We start from the raw sequence: 18,385 nt of genomic DNA, 5'->3' as shown, positions 1-18,385 counted from the left end.
GCTTAGTGGGCCTAACTTTGACCAATTTACTCCACTTGACAGGGATGATGTCGCTAGAATCCTGGCTGTTGCAAAACCAACCACCTGTTCCCTTGATCCGTGTCCCTCTTGGCTGGTGAAGAGCTGCCTGGAAGGTCTACTCGATCCGTTGAGTAATATAATCAATGGCTCTCTTGAACAGGGGGGTCTTCCTGGACAACCTAAAAGAGGCAAGGGTGCGTCCCTTGCTAAAGAAGCCTAGCTTGGATCCCATGACCCTTGCCAATTATCGTCCTGTTTCTAACCTTCCATTCTTAGGTAAGATGATAGAGCAGGCTGTACTGGGACAACTGCAACAATTTTTGGATGATACAGCCAGCCTGGACCCTTTCCAGTCAGGTTTCCGCCCTGGCCATGGGACGGAGACAGTCCTGGTTGCCATTACAGATGAACTTCGTCGCCAGTCTGATAGCGGCAGATCAGTGTTACTGGTACTTCTCAACCTTACCGCAGCATTTGACACCGTTGACTACGATCTAATGATTCACCATCTTGCCATGTCCGGTGTTCGCGGTCAGGCCCTCCATTGGTTCAACTCATTTCTCTGAAACCGGAGCCAATGTGTGGAGTATATGGATCAAGTCTCTGAAAGATCTCCGCTCCGATGTGGGTTCCCCAAGGTGCAATTCTCTCCCCTCTTCTCTTCAACATCTACGTTAGACCCCTTGCTAGTTTGGCTCGGAGTTTCAGCCTAGACTGCTATCAATATGCGGATGACACCCAACTCCTTCTGCGCTTGGAGCCTGGAGCAACGTCAATACCAGACAATTTCACCTTATGTCTGCAGACTCTAGCTACATGCTAGTAGACTGAAGGTGAACCCGGCGAAGACTGAGATTCTCTGGCATGGCCGCTCAGTTGGTCTGACCCATTTGCTACCCACCTTCGATGGTGCTGCCCTATCTCGTTCGCCTACCGTTAAGAGCTTGGGTGTCGTTTTGGATTCGCAGCTGACAATGGAAGCTCAGGTCACTGCTGCCAGCAAACAGGCCTTTTTTCACCTACGACAAACAAAGCAATTGGCACCCTATCTATCTGATGAGGCTCTGGCAACAGTCATCCATGCCACGGTCACGTCTAGGCTGGACTATTGCAACGCCCTGTATGTTGGCCTTCCGATGTCCACCCGAAAGCTCCGTATTGTTCAGAATGCGGCAGCCAGGCTACTCACAAGAACACCCATGAAATGCCATATAACACCAGTGGTGCAACATCTGCATTGGCTTCCAACTGATTACCGTGGTCTATATAAGATGCTAGTTCTGACCTTTAAAATTCTTTACGGCCAGGGCCCATCGTACCTTAGGGACCATCTCTCCTTCTCCCATCATCGGAGGTCGCAATGACCATCCCAACGCGACTTACTTTATATACCGGGTCCTAGAGAAGTGCACTTGGAAAGGACCAGATGCAGAGCTTTTTCTATTTCTGCCCCTGCCTTATGGAATGCCTTGCCGCCCTATATGAGAGCCATGCGTGAGTTTGGGCCTTTTACCCTAGCACTTAAGACCTGGCTTTTTACTAGAGCTTTTGATCTATGTTAATTTTATCAATATTTGTATGTATGTATTTTTATCCTTTACAATTTAGCTTGTAAATCGCCTAGAGCATCTTGGATGGAGGGCGATTAATAAGTAATTAGATGATGATGATGATGATGATGATGATGATGATGATGATGATGATGATGATGATGATGATGGGCCACCATAAGTAAATAGCTGATTTGAAGGCACATACACAGGTATTTACAGAGATAGCTGCTCACATGTGTGCTCTACTTGAAGGGACAGTGTGCTATCAGAAGAATAACACATGGATGAACGTACTTTCTTTTATGAGCAGGATGTATTAAATAATTGAGTTAACTTATGGCAAAAAGAGCCACTGCAGTCTATAAGGAAGAGGTCCGGCAATGTTTTTTTTAAAAAAATTAAACAGTTGAGGTCCAGCAATGTTAAGATGTTCATACAATAAGACTATATACATGTGCAGTTGTTTATTCAAGTAAATCCTAACATCTTTTGCACAGGATCCAAGAGCCACATCATATGCATTTTTCTACATAGATAGTGATGGAAATGTACATATTACCCAAAGACATTAAAGATTTCTCTTTCTCACATACATACATCTTATTAGAGGTTGCAGCACTTAATTCACTATCCACCCATTTAACTTGGCTCAAACTGATAAGCATACTGCCATTTTACATTGTAGCATGTGAGTGTCCCCCATCCCCTCACATTTACTAACAGCTGTGTAAGAGAAATATCCTGCAGACATTTAAAGTAATCAAGCCACTAAAATAAAATACAGCTAGGCAGGAATGTCGGAGCTAAAGTCATTCATTATGATTTAGAATGAAGAACGTTCCTTTTCATTAAGATATAATGAAATAAACACTGGCTGCTGATGGGAATGACACAAAGCCACATAATTCCTGAAAATGATTGAGTTGTATTCCCAGCAGACTCACTTATGTCTCCTGTAGTTACAAACCATGAGAATATAGACAGAGCAATTGTCAACTGGAAACCTCTTGAAAGCCCTGCAGCCTGAAAAGTTATTTCCCTATAATTAGGGGAAATGGCTTGATCCTGATTCTGGTGTTAGTTTCAGGGCTTAACTGTGGCTTTCTTTACATCCAGTGGCACTTTCATCAATATCAACTCTGAGTATGCAGAAGCAAGAAGAGCTAAAGCCACCTAAATCCCAAGAAGGAAATGTAATGTGGGCTCACAAATTCTCCTGGACCTATTTGGGTCTAAAGTAGAGCTTTTCTAATAATAATAATAATAATAATAATAATAATAATAATAAACAAACTTTATTTATATACCGCCCTATCTCCCGGATGGGACTCAGGGCGGTTTACAGTCATAAAAGCAAACACAAACATTACATAACAACATAATACACATAATTAATAATAATAAAACTTTATTTATATATATATGCCTTTGCCTTGAACAGTGTTTAGAAATGAACATGTGTTTTCATGGAGTAAAAGCATTTCTTCTACGTAGGGCACAAGCTAATACAACATCATGACACAAATATATGCAGCATCCCACTTAATGCATCATATGTTTGTATTTTGAAAGTAGGAGTCCAACTACACTGTGGAATTAATGCAATTTGGCACCACTTCAACTACCATAGCTTAATTCTATGCAATCCCGGGGGCTCTAGTTTTACAAGGCCTTTAACCTTTTCTGCCTATTTGTGCTGGTCTTCAACAAACTACAACTCCCATGATTCCATAGCACTGAGCCATGGCAGTTAGTGGTATCAAACTGTTAATTGAACAGTGTAGGTGCACCCTAGGAAAAGCACGGTACATATAGGAGCATGATACAGCACCACTAAATTAAAGCAGATACTGCTGGCACAGAAATCAGGGGTCACATACCAAATACTATCTCTGCTTGGAAACTAGGCAGGATCAGCCCTGGTTAGTACTTGGATGGGAGGCTGCCAGCTAATAGCAGGTGCTGTAGGCAGTATTTCAGAGGAAAGAACTGGCCTAGCTTCCACTTAATATTCCTTTTCTTTAAAAAAAAAAAAAAAAACGAAATTTATGGGGTTACCATAGGTCATGGTGTGATGTGAATGCACACACACACTCTCTCTCACACACACTAGTTCCATTTGACCAAAGTTAAGATTCTGTCATGCAAGATTGAACAGGGGCACATTTTCCCTGCTTTCACTTTATCTTCTGCCAACCCACCCACCAAAAACAAAAACAAAAAATCCTCAGCAAACCTTCTTCTGACATTGAGTGTATTGTTCCTCTTCATTGCCTCAAGTTTTAAAAGAGACGTTTGTTAAGACTTGTTGAATCCAGTCTATCTTTTCAGCAATACTAAAAGAGAAGAAACTGACACCAGTAAAAAGCAGGTACATTCCAATTACTATTGTAGCAAACCATTTTTCAAAGATGTGTGGCAAGGTACAAGCGCTGCCGTGATAGCATAAATAATGGAGCAGGGGAAATATATGATTATATATCATTCTTATCTGAGAGGAGGGGAAATGAAACAGGGAGTTGGAATCTAGGAGGAAATGGAGAAAGGAAACCATTGCTCGATATCTCTACAAATAGACCAGTTATTCCAAAGCAACTTGATTCAGAATGTCCGTAGTATGTGTGTATATATAAAAAAATTACACAGTTACTTTGGCTTAAGAAAATCCCATTCTGGGTTCACATAAGGACTAGAAGATGGTTCATCATTCAACAAGTTCTTTGCCCAATGGCTGAATCCATTATATACACTGAAGCTTTAGTGCAGTGGTTCTCAACTTGTGGGTCCCCAGATGTTTTGGCCTCAACTCCCAGAAAACCTAACAGCTGGTAAACTGGCTGGGATTTCTGGGACGTGAAGGCCAAAACGCCTGGAGACCCACAGGTTGAGAACCACTGCTTTAGTGATTCTTGAAAAAAATAAGTTTTAACCATTCATATCTCCAGCTGTGTATCTTCTGTGATATTTTGCCCCTCATACTGTAATCCAGGCATGGACAAACTTCGGTCCTCCAGGTGTTTTGCACTTTATTTTTATTTTCATGTCAGAAGTGACTTGAGAAACTGAAAGTTGCTTCTGGTGTGAGAGTATTGGCCATCTGCAAGGACGTTGCCCAGGGGACACCTGGATGTTTTGGTATTTTTACCATCCTTGTGGGATGTTTCTCTCATGTCCCTGCATGGAGCTGGAGCTGATAGGGGGAGCTCATCCGTACTCTCCCCTGGTTGGATTTGAACCAGCAACCTTCAGGTCAGCAACCCAACCTTCAAGTCATCAGTCCTGCCAGCACAAGGGTTTAATCCACTGTGCCACTGGGGCCTGAGGCCAGGAATTGTGGGAGTTGAAGTCCAAAACACCGGGAGGGCCGAAGTTTGCCCATGCCTGCTGTAATCCTTTTCATTGCAAGGAGCCACAAACAAAAAGAAGGAGTATGGGCTGCATTTGTTTGGATACCTTTTTATCCCAGCCACAAAGATTTCCAGAACTATTTAATGCAATAAGCAAAAGGCAGCCTGTGTTCCCAAGTTTAGACATGACAATAAAGGGAAAAAGGAGGAGAGAAAAGGGGGAACATATTAAATTAAAGTACAACTGAACGAGAAGAAAAGCCTTCTGCAGTAAGCAGCTGCAGGGTGTCAGTTCCTATCAATAAACTGAAAGTGACTTTGGCAGCTCTTGCGGGGGGGTGTGGTGTGTCGGGGACAGTAATGATGACTTCAGGTACTAGATCAGTGTATACACAGATCTCCTGAGCAGATCTTCCAACACCCCTGTCCTTTCTTTTCAAATACATGTACTCCCCTGCACATTTCTAAGGATTAAAGTTGTCATGGGAATGTTAATTCGGAATTCCTGGGGGTTTAAGGGATTAGGGCCTCATCTTTACCACTCCACAAACATGGCATGTTGTATTTAATTGTAAGAGACTCTCACTCATGAGTCATGCTGAGAGAATAGCTGCTTTATACACAGATGGCTATAGAACAGAGACACCATTGAGGGACAAATACTCAGGCAGCTAGGCTGTGTAGGAACAGGCACACATCTATATATTTTTGGCCATAGAAAGCAGCCTATATTAGCCATGCTCAGTTTATAACAGAACAAACCACCCCACAAATAACTTTATCCTGGCTTCTCAGTTTCCTGGTGTTCTTTCCTGGTGTCCCAGCTGTGTGACTTTGTCTTAGCATGTTGTCAATATTGTTTTTAAAAGGACCAGATCCCTTATCGTCCCATCGAAACACACTCAGTATGTTGCCAACACTTCTCAGTGACTATAGCTTAAAATGCAGCAAAGAAATTTGTTATCTCTGGAGAAGTCCTGCTCCAAGTCCCACTACAGTGAAAGATGTCCTTAGTGTGAGGATAGGGCAGGTAGTGTTGCCTATGCTTTATGTGTCCCTTATATGTCTCCTTTAGACTGATGATAACTCATGCATATGGTAGATTCACCCAGAAGGAAGCTAAGGCCCCTTCTACACTGTCATATAATCCAGATAATCAAAGCAGATACATAATCCACATTATCTGCTTTGATCTGGTTTATATGAGTTTGTTGTTGTTTGTTCGTTCAATCGCTTCCGACTCTTCGTGACCTCATGGACCAGCTCACGCCAGTGCTCCCTCTTGGCCATCACCACCCCCTTCTCCTTCAAGGTCAATCCAGTCACTTCAAGTATATCATCCATCCATCTTGCCCTTGGTCAGCCCCTCTTCTTTTTTCTTCCATTTTCCTCAGCATCATTATCATTATATCAGTCTATATTGCCATATAATCCAGATCAAAGCAGATCATCTGGATTTTATATGACATTGTAGAAGGAGTCTAAGACTGGTTGACTGGGATAAGAATTTATGATCAGTCATGGAAACTTCCTGGATGACCTTGGGAAAGTCACTCTCTCTTAGGCTCCTTCTACACTGCCATTATAATGCAGATTGAACTAGATTATACGGCAGTGTAGATTCATATAATCCAGTTCAATCTACATTATATGATTCGACACTGACCATATAATTCAGTTTAAAATGGCATTCTATGGCAGTGTAGATGGAGCCTCAGGGCCGTTCCACACAGCAATATAATGCAGAACAACAAGGCAGATAATCCACAATATCTGCTTTGAACTGGGTTATCTGAGTCCACACTGCCCTATATTCCAGTTTAATGTGGATTTTATACAGCTGTGTTGAAGGGGCCTCAGACTCAGATTAAGGAAAAGGCAAATCTTGTCGAGAAATCCCCAACTAGATTGAATTTTGGATTACTATAAATCAGAAATGATTTGGAGGCAGACAGCAACAATAACAACAGAACTTTGGGTATATCACAACTCAGATTAAACTATGTAGCACACAAACTGCTATTTTGGAAAAAAAGAAAATCAGATTTTGAGAGAACTACATGAAAAAGAACAAAAAAAAATGGAAGTAAGAAACAGACCCCAACTGTACTAGCTTTGGAGTGCTACTGGTGCTGCCCTTCCTGCAATGGATAAGGATCAGAGAAATCCTAAGGGTTTCTCCATGACCTTCCTAAAGCATTTTGATGCTAGAGAGTGAGGCTAATAATGGGTGAACCACCAGTCTTCTGTCTAAGGCTCTTCAGCATTTGTTTTACAAACATTTAATGTACAACCATAGGTAAAAATGTAACACCCACAGCCAATTATCCAATGCTGGATTGAGATGTGTGTATACAGGCATTTAAATGCTTCCTTGTCCCTCTCTCCTAACTCTAGTTCAAGAACTTTCAGGTTAGCTCTTAATGCATATGAATATTATCAAAGCACATGTGTGCACATACCACTCCAAAATACAGCTTCTAACTCTTTTCTCTCTCACCTCCATTAATCCATCCAGATCCCTTGCTTCAGAAGACAGTAGAGGACAAGCTGTTGCAGAATAAATGAGCAGCAGAGGGACAACAGTCGGCAATATGAAGGAAAAGGAAGTGTTTATGCTTGTGTATATTTTACGCACTGATCCTAGGTGTGAAAATATCATTCTTGATGTGCAGAATACAAGAAGTTCCTATTTGGCTTTGAACATCTTAGATGGTTTGATTGGCAAGCTGCTAAAACCTCCAGTAGCATATTCAAAGGCATTTACAAATAAAGTGTCTTCTGGAAATGTCGGGGGGGGGGGGGGGAGGTTGGGGAATTCTATAGGTTATACAGCCATGCCGGATAAAGTGGAATCATAGTGCTATAATTATGCAGTGTGATCTTATGACAATGAATTCTATAAAAGATTAGAATAACATTCACAGTAAGCAAATACTTCCTTTACATACCCTGTGTATTACTCTAATGAGAATGCAGCTATTCACTTTAGTCACAGTTTTGACAGCACGATAGATCCTGTTTTGACTTCAGATTTTTATTTACTACATTTCCACCCCAGCAGGTGGTGCTGAAGACAAACTGAAGCAAAATGCTACTGAAGATTGGTTCATGTCCTGCTGTGGCTGTTGGGGTTGCTTACAAACCTGTCTGCTGTAATCTATCTCTCATTTCTGGCCTATGGCTTCCCATCTACAAAGGTATATAAAGCTTCATGAAACGTAGCCTGTCTGGGTAGAATGACTAACTGAGCTGTAGATTTACTATACCCATTTGAAAAGCACAGGTCTTGGGTACTTACATGGAAAATAAAAATAATTATACTAAAATCTACTGTAGCTTTACAGTGGAAAACAAATTATTGTAGAAGATACACTGCACAGGAAGAGAACTAAGTCTGAATAATACAGCCTTTTGTGGCCTGTATGATACTGCTGTACATATCCTGTAAGCAATCAGAGGATTGTCAGATTGAAACTAGAGATGGCGGCTGTATCTAGTGGTTATGTAAAAAAGAGCAACAAGTGCTAAAATTCCCTCTTCTATCTAAACATCAAAAGAACGGGAGCAGTCTCCAGTTTTTACTCTGGCAACCCAAAATTGATCCTGCAGTCACTTCAGGAAGTCAACTTTGGGGACAATACAATCCTCCTTAATCCCTATTGGTTGCATTGTGTAAACAGTGTGGAAAATTACACTGTTTCAACTAACATTTGAGACCATTTTATCTGTGTGTGCATGCTGCGTGGATCCAAGTGCTCTTTAACAGTATTTTTCATTTTATTAATTAAAAGCATCCAAACATACTCATACTCTCCCACATCTCACAGATGAAAACCAGGATTCATATGACCATATTCTGGAGATGGCCCGAGAGAGGACATGAGTTAGGAGAGACTGCAGCAGCCTGCTTTTGCCTGAGCCTACTGGGAAAGGCTGAGTCTGTCCCCATCTTTTCCTCTTCTTGACTCCCTGCTGAGTTAATAGAGTGCAACCCACTATGGCAAATCATAGTTGGGAGGTATAAATATACTCTAACAATATTGTACCCATTGTGATCATGGCAAAAGTAAATCCCAATGAGAGCAGACCATCCCATAATTTCTTGTTGAATGTCTTCAAACCTCATCCTTTTTCAGGGGTTACAGGGCATATGGGGGGCGGGGGCGGGGCTAGATTAGCTTATAGTCACTTCATGCATATGACAAGCAAGGTGTCTGAAGAATAAAGAAAGGTAAAAACAGGGAAGTTTCTTGTAAGAAAAGTGTGCCCACAAAATCCGAGTTCTTCAATTATATCTCTTTCCACATCAGGAAAATAACAAGGGGTGGAGGTGGGCAAAATGTGCATGAAATTGGTGTCTGGATCCACTGCAACTACTGAGCCCAGTCTCAATGCTTCTCTGCTGAAATATTCAGAAGTACATACTGAATAATTCTTAAACAGAGATATTGTGTCATTGCAAAGTATTTTTGTTACTCTACCAGCAATGTGAATTAGGGTGATTAACTGAAACATCAATGCTGGCTTCCCAGTGACAATGGACTCTTGCCACACCCTGGACTCTCCACAGATATATATTTTTTCCTTTCCTTGCCTAGTTTATCCATGCCACACAGCCTCTGAGGATGCCTGCCATAGATGTGGGCGAAACGTCAGGAGAGAATACTTCTGGAATATGGCCACACAGCCCGAAAGACATACAACAACCCTCTACCAGCATAGTTTATTTACTTGCTAGTTGCTACACATTAGTTGCTACACATTAGCTGCTAAAATGAAGTTTTTTCCAGGATAAGGAATGGGAAGAGTAAATATAGAAATACATGGCATGTTCCCTCCTTGGATCTTGACTAATTTATTTTATCTGGATTCTGCAGATGTTGTGGAGGTGGAGTGAGCATTTCTGAAGCACTCACATAATTCCTTCAATTTCATCTTTTGGCTTGAAACAGGTCTTATAACAGTGCATTCATTCATGTGAATTCGGCACTCTGATGGGGATTTGTTCCACATTTCAGAAGTCAATTTGTTTTCAATAGATGTTCAATTAATATTGATTGGAAAAAGCAACCATAGCTTCAGTTGCTATGATCATCATATAATTAAAGAGTAAATAGCCTGCTGCACTTAGATGCTCCCTTCAATAAAACATATAGATTGAGTCTACACTGCCAGTTTGAAGCTGCAATATACTTTCAGAGTAGAGCCATATAACTCAGTTCAGTGCTATTAAACCACATTGTACAGATCTAGACTGACTATATAATGTGATTCCAAACTGCACTATATAGTGTAGATCCAGCCAAAGTCCCTGCCCATTAGATGGACTGATGGGTGTTCATGGGTGCTGTACTTCCAAAGCATTGGAAGAGCACTAGGTTCTTCTGTAATCCTGAAACTGCTTTGTTGTCCTCAATTGGTGAGAATGTTTGCAGCTATACTATTGAGACTTCACTCTCTTTTCTGTCCCTATCTGACTCTGACTCTTGTGAAAAGGACATTAATCTCTTTATCTTGGGGTAGGTGGCGGGGGGGGGGGGGGGGGAGGGACAAGAGGTGATAACAGAGCTATTGAAGAAAGAAAGATAGTGAAGAATCTGAAACGCAAACATAATACCTGCAGCCTTTCTCAACTGTAGCTAGTGAACAGAGCTAAGGTGTCTTAATCCTGTCAGCTGGTGTATGTGTGTGTTTTTAGTCTTTCTGTTGCTAGGCAAATTTTAGAGTACATTATCCCTGTATCTGTAACAGCTACAGCAGAGCCTGGAAACATCCCGGTTTGGAGTAAAACTCCCAGTATCCCAGCCAGCCAAACCACAACTACAACAAAACTGCAAAGCCTAATAGTAATAATAATAACAATAATAATTATAATAGTAATAATAATAATTGATGTCGCCATCCCAGGTGACAGTCGCATTGACGAAAAACAACAGGAAAAACTCAGCCGCTATCAGGACCTCAAGACTCTGGCAGAAACCAGTGCAGGTGGTCCCGGTGGTGATGGGCACATTGGGTGCCGTGCCAAAAGATCTCAGCCAGCATTTGGAAACAATAGACATTGACAAAATTACGATCTGCCAGCTGCAAAAGGCCACCCTGCTGGGATCTGCGCGCATCATCCGAAAATACATCACACAGTCCTAGACACTTGGGAAGTGTTCGACTTGTGATTTTGTGATATGAAATCCAGCATATCTATCTTGTTTGCTGTGTCATAATAATAATAATAATAATAATAATAATAATAATAATAATAATAAAGACTTTATTTGTATTCCGCCCTGTCTCCCCGAGGGGACTCAGGGTGGATTCCAACATACAATGGCAAACATTCAATGTCTCCATAAACAAACAAATACTGACATAAAATCCCAGAGAAACCCTGCATATAAAAATAACATTAAAACCTAACATCAAATTAAAGCCTAACATCAGTAAATTAAACCTAACATCAATAAATTAAACTACATGCAGTCAAACAAAATGATATAATAATATAAAATCCAAACAAACATCCACATTAATTTACAACAGCCAACTAGAGTTCACAGTGTGGGTTGGTTATGTGGTCAAACGATGACCATTAGGCTGGTGTGGACTAGGAAGGTCCAAATATAATATAGTTCACAGCCAGGGGCCCGGTAGTGATCTCTCTTTATCTAATCCTCCTCCTCTCCATATGCTAGTGAGCATAAATAGGTCTTCAGTTGTTTTTTGAAGAAGAGGAGGAAGGAGGCCAGCTTTATTTCTTTAGGGAGGGAGTTCCAGAGGTGAGGGTGACCACGGAGAAGGCCCTCTCTCTTGTTCCCACCAGCCGTACTTGAGATGGAGGTGGGATCGAGAGCAGGGCCTCCTCTGCTGACCACAGGGGGGAGTTTGGGAATAGTCCTATATCTATTGAGAATTTGCTGAAATACTACTATAGGATAGAAATTGTTGAAAAAATCTTTATTGGTGAGATGGAGATTCTCAGGTGAACAGTATTCCTGCTAGCTGTGTATTTTCATGCTGGACCTAAGGGGCAAGATGTTGCTTACAAGATTGCATCAGTTTAAGCAATTCTATTCACAACAGTTTCAACCAATGGCATCACTAGGGGTGTGTGAAGTGTGTGAACCACAATGGGTGACAGCCTCAGAAAAGGAGGCACAAACATGACTCATCTATCAACTTTTGTGTGCAACATTTAAGTACAAATGTATTATTTTATAAAATATCTCTATAAGTAGATGTAAACATAGTTTTCCCCCCCCCCCATAAGCCCTGCTTATATGTACTATACCCATATATCTCCAGGACTAACCTCTATCTCAATTTATTTTTTGGACCTTCTAATGTGCATGCACTCTGATCACAGCTATCATTATTAGCCAAATATGTAGATGCTTTGCATTGCATGGTTTCATCTTCAGGTGCTTCTAGCATGCACTGTTGTGCTGCCACTGGGTTTGTTTATTTGATTGTTTTATAGTCTGTGGTATGGTTTGGTACAGGAAGAGGTCCATAGGGGTGACACCGTGAGTTACCGCACTGGGTGACACCAGTCCTAGTGACAGAAATGCTTTCAACAGTAAACAGAAGGGAAAAGCTACATTATTGTGGCATGAATGTTATAGGACTTGGATACAAAAAGGTCTCTTCTGAGAGCTATTTTTTGAAGGAGACAGAATTGTTCAACATGCAGGTGTGAGCCAGAGAAGCAAGAACATTATACTCTCCTAGTCATGTTCATTATATAATTCCTGTATTTGTGGCGGGTAAGAATTTATTTCCATTCCTTGTAATGTCATTGGATGGAATTACACTCTAGGTGGCTTTACTGACATAGCTTGATTAAACTTAGTACTTTTGACTTGGGACATTCACTCCTTTTCTTGCCTAGGGGCTGGCCATCAGTTCAGCTGGAATGTGAAATGGACTGTATAGCAACATTTCTCAATATGTTTCTACTCTACCAGAGGACTGGAAAATAGCCAGCATAACACTAATCTTTAAAAAGGGGTCCTAGGAGAGCCAGGAAATTACTTGCTAGTTAACTTAACATCCGTTCTGGGTAAATTGATGGAAAACTTAATTAAAGACATAATTATAGAAGAGAGACTTACTCATGAAGAATTGGTGCCAGCTGATGTGGTTTCATTGTCAGAACTCCAACCTTTGAGAAAACATTTGACTAGATATTCTTTGAGTATCTTCTGTAATGATCAGGAAGAAGGAATGGAGAATTTGGCCAAGGAGGTAAAAAGAGACTCTCAAACCTTTCTTTGTTATTCTTAGAACTTATTACTGTTTTAATATGATCAAGGCTACCTATTAAAACATTTCACGTAGTTATCCATGAACTTTTTATTTTCCTCTCAGCATGAAGGTAGATTACAGTGCCTTGGTGGCTTAAACCATCAAGTAAAACTTCAGTTTCAGTTCAGGCTTGGAAAATTGTAGATTCAGCCATGTTTAAGGCAAACCAGACTCTAATATTCCCACAGGGGCCCGGTTGACTAAATCCTTCTTAAATAACTCATTGTCCAGTCCTCTGATACAATCATCACACATCCTTCTATCCCTCCTCACCATAAAATCATTGATAACTGTAGATATGTGCAGCCCACAGTAGCTGAGTTGCAGAGCAGCTTTCAAATTGACCTCTGGAGTTAGGAAGAATCTGATTCACAATGAAACACTTCCCAAGAGAGCAAGGTGTAAACACTCCCAGGTATCTGAATGGAGATGGAGAAAAACCTAGCAATTAACTTACAGAAGGGTGACACAGATGGTTAAGAGGTGACAAACATTTGAAGAAGGAAGGAAGCAATACACATTCCAGTTTTACAATATTCTTGAGCAACCTAAAGGAGCCAGAGTGCTTGGTAACAAACAAGGACAGAGATACAAGTAGGAATATTAGAAACCTGCCTGACTAGAGGTATCAAGTGGGATACAAGTGTAATAGAATAGACAGGACTGGTAGTCCTATAGATGATGGGTTTGGAGGGTCTGGAGAACAAGCCCTATGAGGAACGGCTTAAAGAGCTGGGCATGTTTAGCCTGCAAAAGAGAAGGCTGAGAGGAGACATGATGGCTATGTATAAATATGTGAGGGGGTGTCATAGGGATGAGGGAGCAGGCTTGTTTTCTGCTGCCCTGCAGACTAGGATGAGGAACAATGGCTTCAAACTACAGGAAAGGAGATTCCACCTGAATATTAGGAAGAACTTCCTCACTATGAGAGCTGTTTGGCAGTGGAACTCTCTGCTGTGGAGTGTGGTGGAAGCTCCTTCTTTGGAGGCTTTTAAGCAGAGGCTGGATGGCCATCTGTCGGGGATGCTTTGAATGCGATTTTCCTACTTCTTAGCAGGGGGTTGGACTGGATGACCCTCAAGGCCTCTTCCAACTCTAGGATTCTATGATTTTGTTTTCTTTGACAAAATTTTTATTGAATCACAAAAAATTGTGAGAAAATAAGTCTGGATTTGTGTGTTTGTGTGTCAGGAGCAACTCGAGAAACTGCAAGACACTTCTGGTGTGAGAGAATTGGCCGTCTGCAAAGATGTTGCCCAGGAGACGCCTGGATTTTTTTGATGTTTTACCATCCTTGTGGGAGGATTCTTTCAGTCTGGATGAAAAGACTCAAAAGGTATATTTACTCAAGTCTAATGCACCATCAAATCTAATGCTCACCTCAGTTTTCAAAACCTTGAAACCAAAAAGAGAGGATTTCCTGCCCAATGTAATGCACAGTGGCAAAAGGGGCACTTATTGCAATTTGGCCAAAAAAGTGCATGTTACAATTGCTGTCTGCTTAGAAGTCCTTCTTTAAAAACAAAAGTTTTAGAAAACTTTGAGTGTGTTTGGAGGTTCTAGCAAGGGAGCACAGCTATCGTAACCCACTTTAATTGCCAGGGTAGAAATCCCAGGATATCATAGCATTGCACTGTGGCCATTAAATTAGAGATGAGGTCCCCCAAACAGGAGCTCCAGATGCTCCTGAAGCAGTTTCCTCTTTTGGCTTGGCTCAGCACTAAGATGCTAAGAGGAGCCATAGTGGTGCAATGGTTTAAACCCTTGTGCCAGCTGAACTGCTGACCTGAAGGTTATGTGGTTGACCTGAAGGTTGCTGGTTCGAATCTGCGAGACAGGGTGAGCTCCCATCTGTCAGCTCTAGCTTGCAGGGACATAAGAGAAGCCTCCCAGATAACACATCCTAACATCTCTGGGGCAACGTCTCTGTAGATGGCCAATTCTCCCACACCGGAAGCGACTTGCAGTATGTTCTCAAGTCACTTCTGACATGATAAAAAAACAGCAAGATTACTGTATTACCCAAATCTAAGGCACACTCTCATTTTGGCAGGGTGATTTAGCCAAAAAAGGTGAGCATTAGATTCGAGTAAATACAGTAATGCCAGGCATTTAAGCTCCACTGAAAACTATTTCTAATTCAAGTAACTAGGATACAATCCTCTAACAGCAACTCATTGCTGAACCCATCCTCTGCACCATAGAAATACAAGAAGTGGCTTCATACAGAGTCAGTACATCAGTTCCTTTAGTTACTTCATGTTTGGATTATTGTAACACACTTTAATTGGGGCTGTCTTTGAGCAGTGTTCAGAAATTTTGGCTAGTCCAAAGAGCTGTGGTCAGATAGTTACTCAGGACTGGCTATAGGGATGATACAACTCCCTTGTTGCAACAGCTTCACTGGCTGCCAGTTTGTTTTTGGAGCCAATTCAAAGTGCTGGCTATGACCTATAAAGCCATAAGTGGTTCACATATAAGCCATTTGGCAGATTATATCTCACTGTATGAACCTGTTCAGGCTGTCTCACAAGAGGCCCTTCTCTCTGTCCCAGCATCATTACAAGCTCAGCTGGTGGGGATGCAGGAGAGGGCCTTCTTGGTAGCTGCCCCTGAGATCTGGGATTCAAAAATGGTCCCTTGCCTGTTTTCCTTCCAGTGGAAGGCTAAAACTTTTTTATTTAAGCAGGCGTTTAAAGCAACAAGTTTTAAGAATGAGCCAGGGGTACTGTATGGTGTCTCAATTTTTAAAATCGTTTTTCTGATTTGTTTTAATGTGGTTGTATGTTTAAGTCTATTTTAATATTTATATTTTGTGTGTTTCAAATTGCATTATTTTTAAAGTTATGAACCACTTTGGGTCTCAATCCAGAGAGAACAGTAAGGTACAAATATAATAATGTGAATGATAATACAGTAGAGTCTCACTTATCCAACGTTCTGGATTATCCAACGCATTTTTGTAGTCAATGTTTTCAATATATCATGATATTTTGGTGCTAAATTCGTAAATACAGTAATTACAACATAGCATTAATGCACAATGAACTACTTTTTCTGTCTAATTTGTTGTATAACATGATGTTTTGGTGCTTAATTTGTAAAATCATAACCTATTTTGATGTTTAATAGGCTTTTTCTTAACCTCTTCTTATTATCCAACATATTCGCTTATCCAACATTCTGCTGGCCCGTTTATGTTGGATAAGTGAGACTCTACTGTATCAGAGAGGTAGAAACCAACACACCACTTTAAAAAATTATGACAGAACAAGACTTACCTTAGTAGAATGAGTACGTTTTAACTTTTTATGAAATAGAAGACAGTTAAGGATGAGCAGTGAAGTGGCCAGGTGTCTGGATGACACATTATTAAAGAGATTTAAGACCTAAACTTGCTGCAACAGGACATCTGCAAACTGGATAACCAGATGCTATATTAGATGCTGAAAATGGCAAATATGTAGCTGCAAAGTGATGTACATCATGTCAATGATAACAATGAACTTTACAAATAGAGAACAGTAGGCCATCAGTATCCACTGAGGTTTAATTCCAGGACACCCCGTGGGTAATAAAATCTGTGGATTCTCACATCACATTACATAATATGAGGTATTAAAATTGTGTTCCTTATATAAAATTGTAAAATCTGGGTTGGAGGGGTGGGATATTTTCAAGTCATGGATGATGCAATCTGGGGATGCAGACTCCTTGGATTGGGAGAGCTGCCTAATATTGTCTGAACCTGTGGTGATTAACCAGACAATTAATCCTGAGATTCCAGTGGCTGGTTCAATATGGGACAGCTATGGAAAATGGCTAATTAAAAGAAAAGAATAATTGAAAATGAAATGTCATATTTTAATGCTATTATACAAGTCCATGGAGAGACTACATGTGATGTATTTAGCATGGTAATCCTCTCTCCCTTTCTCCCCCCTCTCTCTTTTATATATATATATATATATATATATATATAGAGAGAGAGAGAGAGAGAGAGAGAGAGAGAGAGAGAAAAGAGAGAGAGAGAGAGAGAGAGAGAGAGAGAGAGAGAGAGAGAGAGAGAGCTGCAAATGGTGCAGACAAGAATAAGTCAAATAATAACTTCTGGGAAAGGAAAGGTGACTTTTAAAAAAATTGGGAGTGAGAAAATAAAAAATGAGAGTTATTATAGATAAGTTATTAATTTTTTTTAAAAAAAGATGCATGGTCTGTAGATAATAGATGTAAAAGTTTTTCTGTTTTTCATATCAGTCATTAACATATCCCTGTCCTCAATCTTTTGTGGTTTGTGGACACACTTAGATCATGTGCATGTGTCAAATTTGGCTTGCCATAATCAGCAAGCCTACTCACAAAACACCTATTTAGTATTTAGTAGTCTCTGGAAGAAAAACAAAGGCAGCAATAGGACATGAGCAACATGAGCTTTTCAATCCATCATTTTCTTCTCCAGAATCCATTTCACTAAAGGCAAATTGATCGAATTCAGCAGCAAGTATGAAACCAGATGTGATGCAGAGGTGAGGTCTGAGCTTCCAGAAGCACATCACAAAATGCCAATTTAACTGAAGTCAATGTGAGGATGCTTACACATACACAGGCAAAATACCCATTCATACATCAGACACTGACACTCGTACACATTCACAAACCAGCATAACTCCACCCTTCAAATGACGTAAACCTCATGCCATACCAACACAAACAAAACAGCTAAACATTTACACACCCAGAATGGTTCACATTCACATGTCTACAAGATACTCATCTGAAACCTTAAGTTCTCCAGCATCCTCCCCATTTTGCGAAAAGAAAGGAAGAAAAAAAAACCCTCTCCTAATCTTTTCTGGGTAGCAGCTACCTGCCATATTTAAATGCTAAACATGGTTCTGGAGCTCATGTTAGTCCCAGCGGCATCCTTGAAGGACAGCACATCACTTTGCTATAAATCAGATGCACAGTTGTTGTTGTTTTAAAAAACACAGTCAGCTGTCTGTATCCATGCATTCTGGATCCCCGGATTCAACCAAAAATGGTTCAAAAATACCCTCCCTCGCTTAAAAAACCCCCCAAAACAAACCTTGATTTTGCCATTTTATATAAGGGGTACCATTTTTCAACAATATTGTTTATAAGTGGTTTGACCAGCCATAG

This window comes from Anolis carolinensis, chromosome 2 (genome assembly GCF_035594765.1).
Source record: "Anolis carolinensis isolate JA03-04 chromosome 2, rAnoCar3.1.pri, whole genome shotgun sequence".
NCBI classification, from domain to species: domain Eukaryota; kingdom Metazoa; phylum Chordata; class Lepidosauria; order Squamata; family Dactyloidae; genus Anolis; species Anolis carolinensis.
This window is presented reverse-complemented; position numbering follows the sequence as displayed.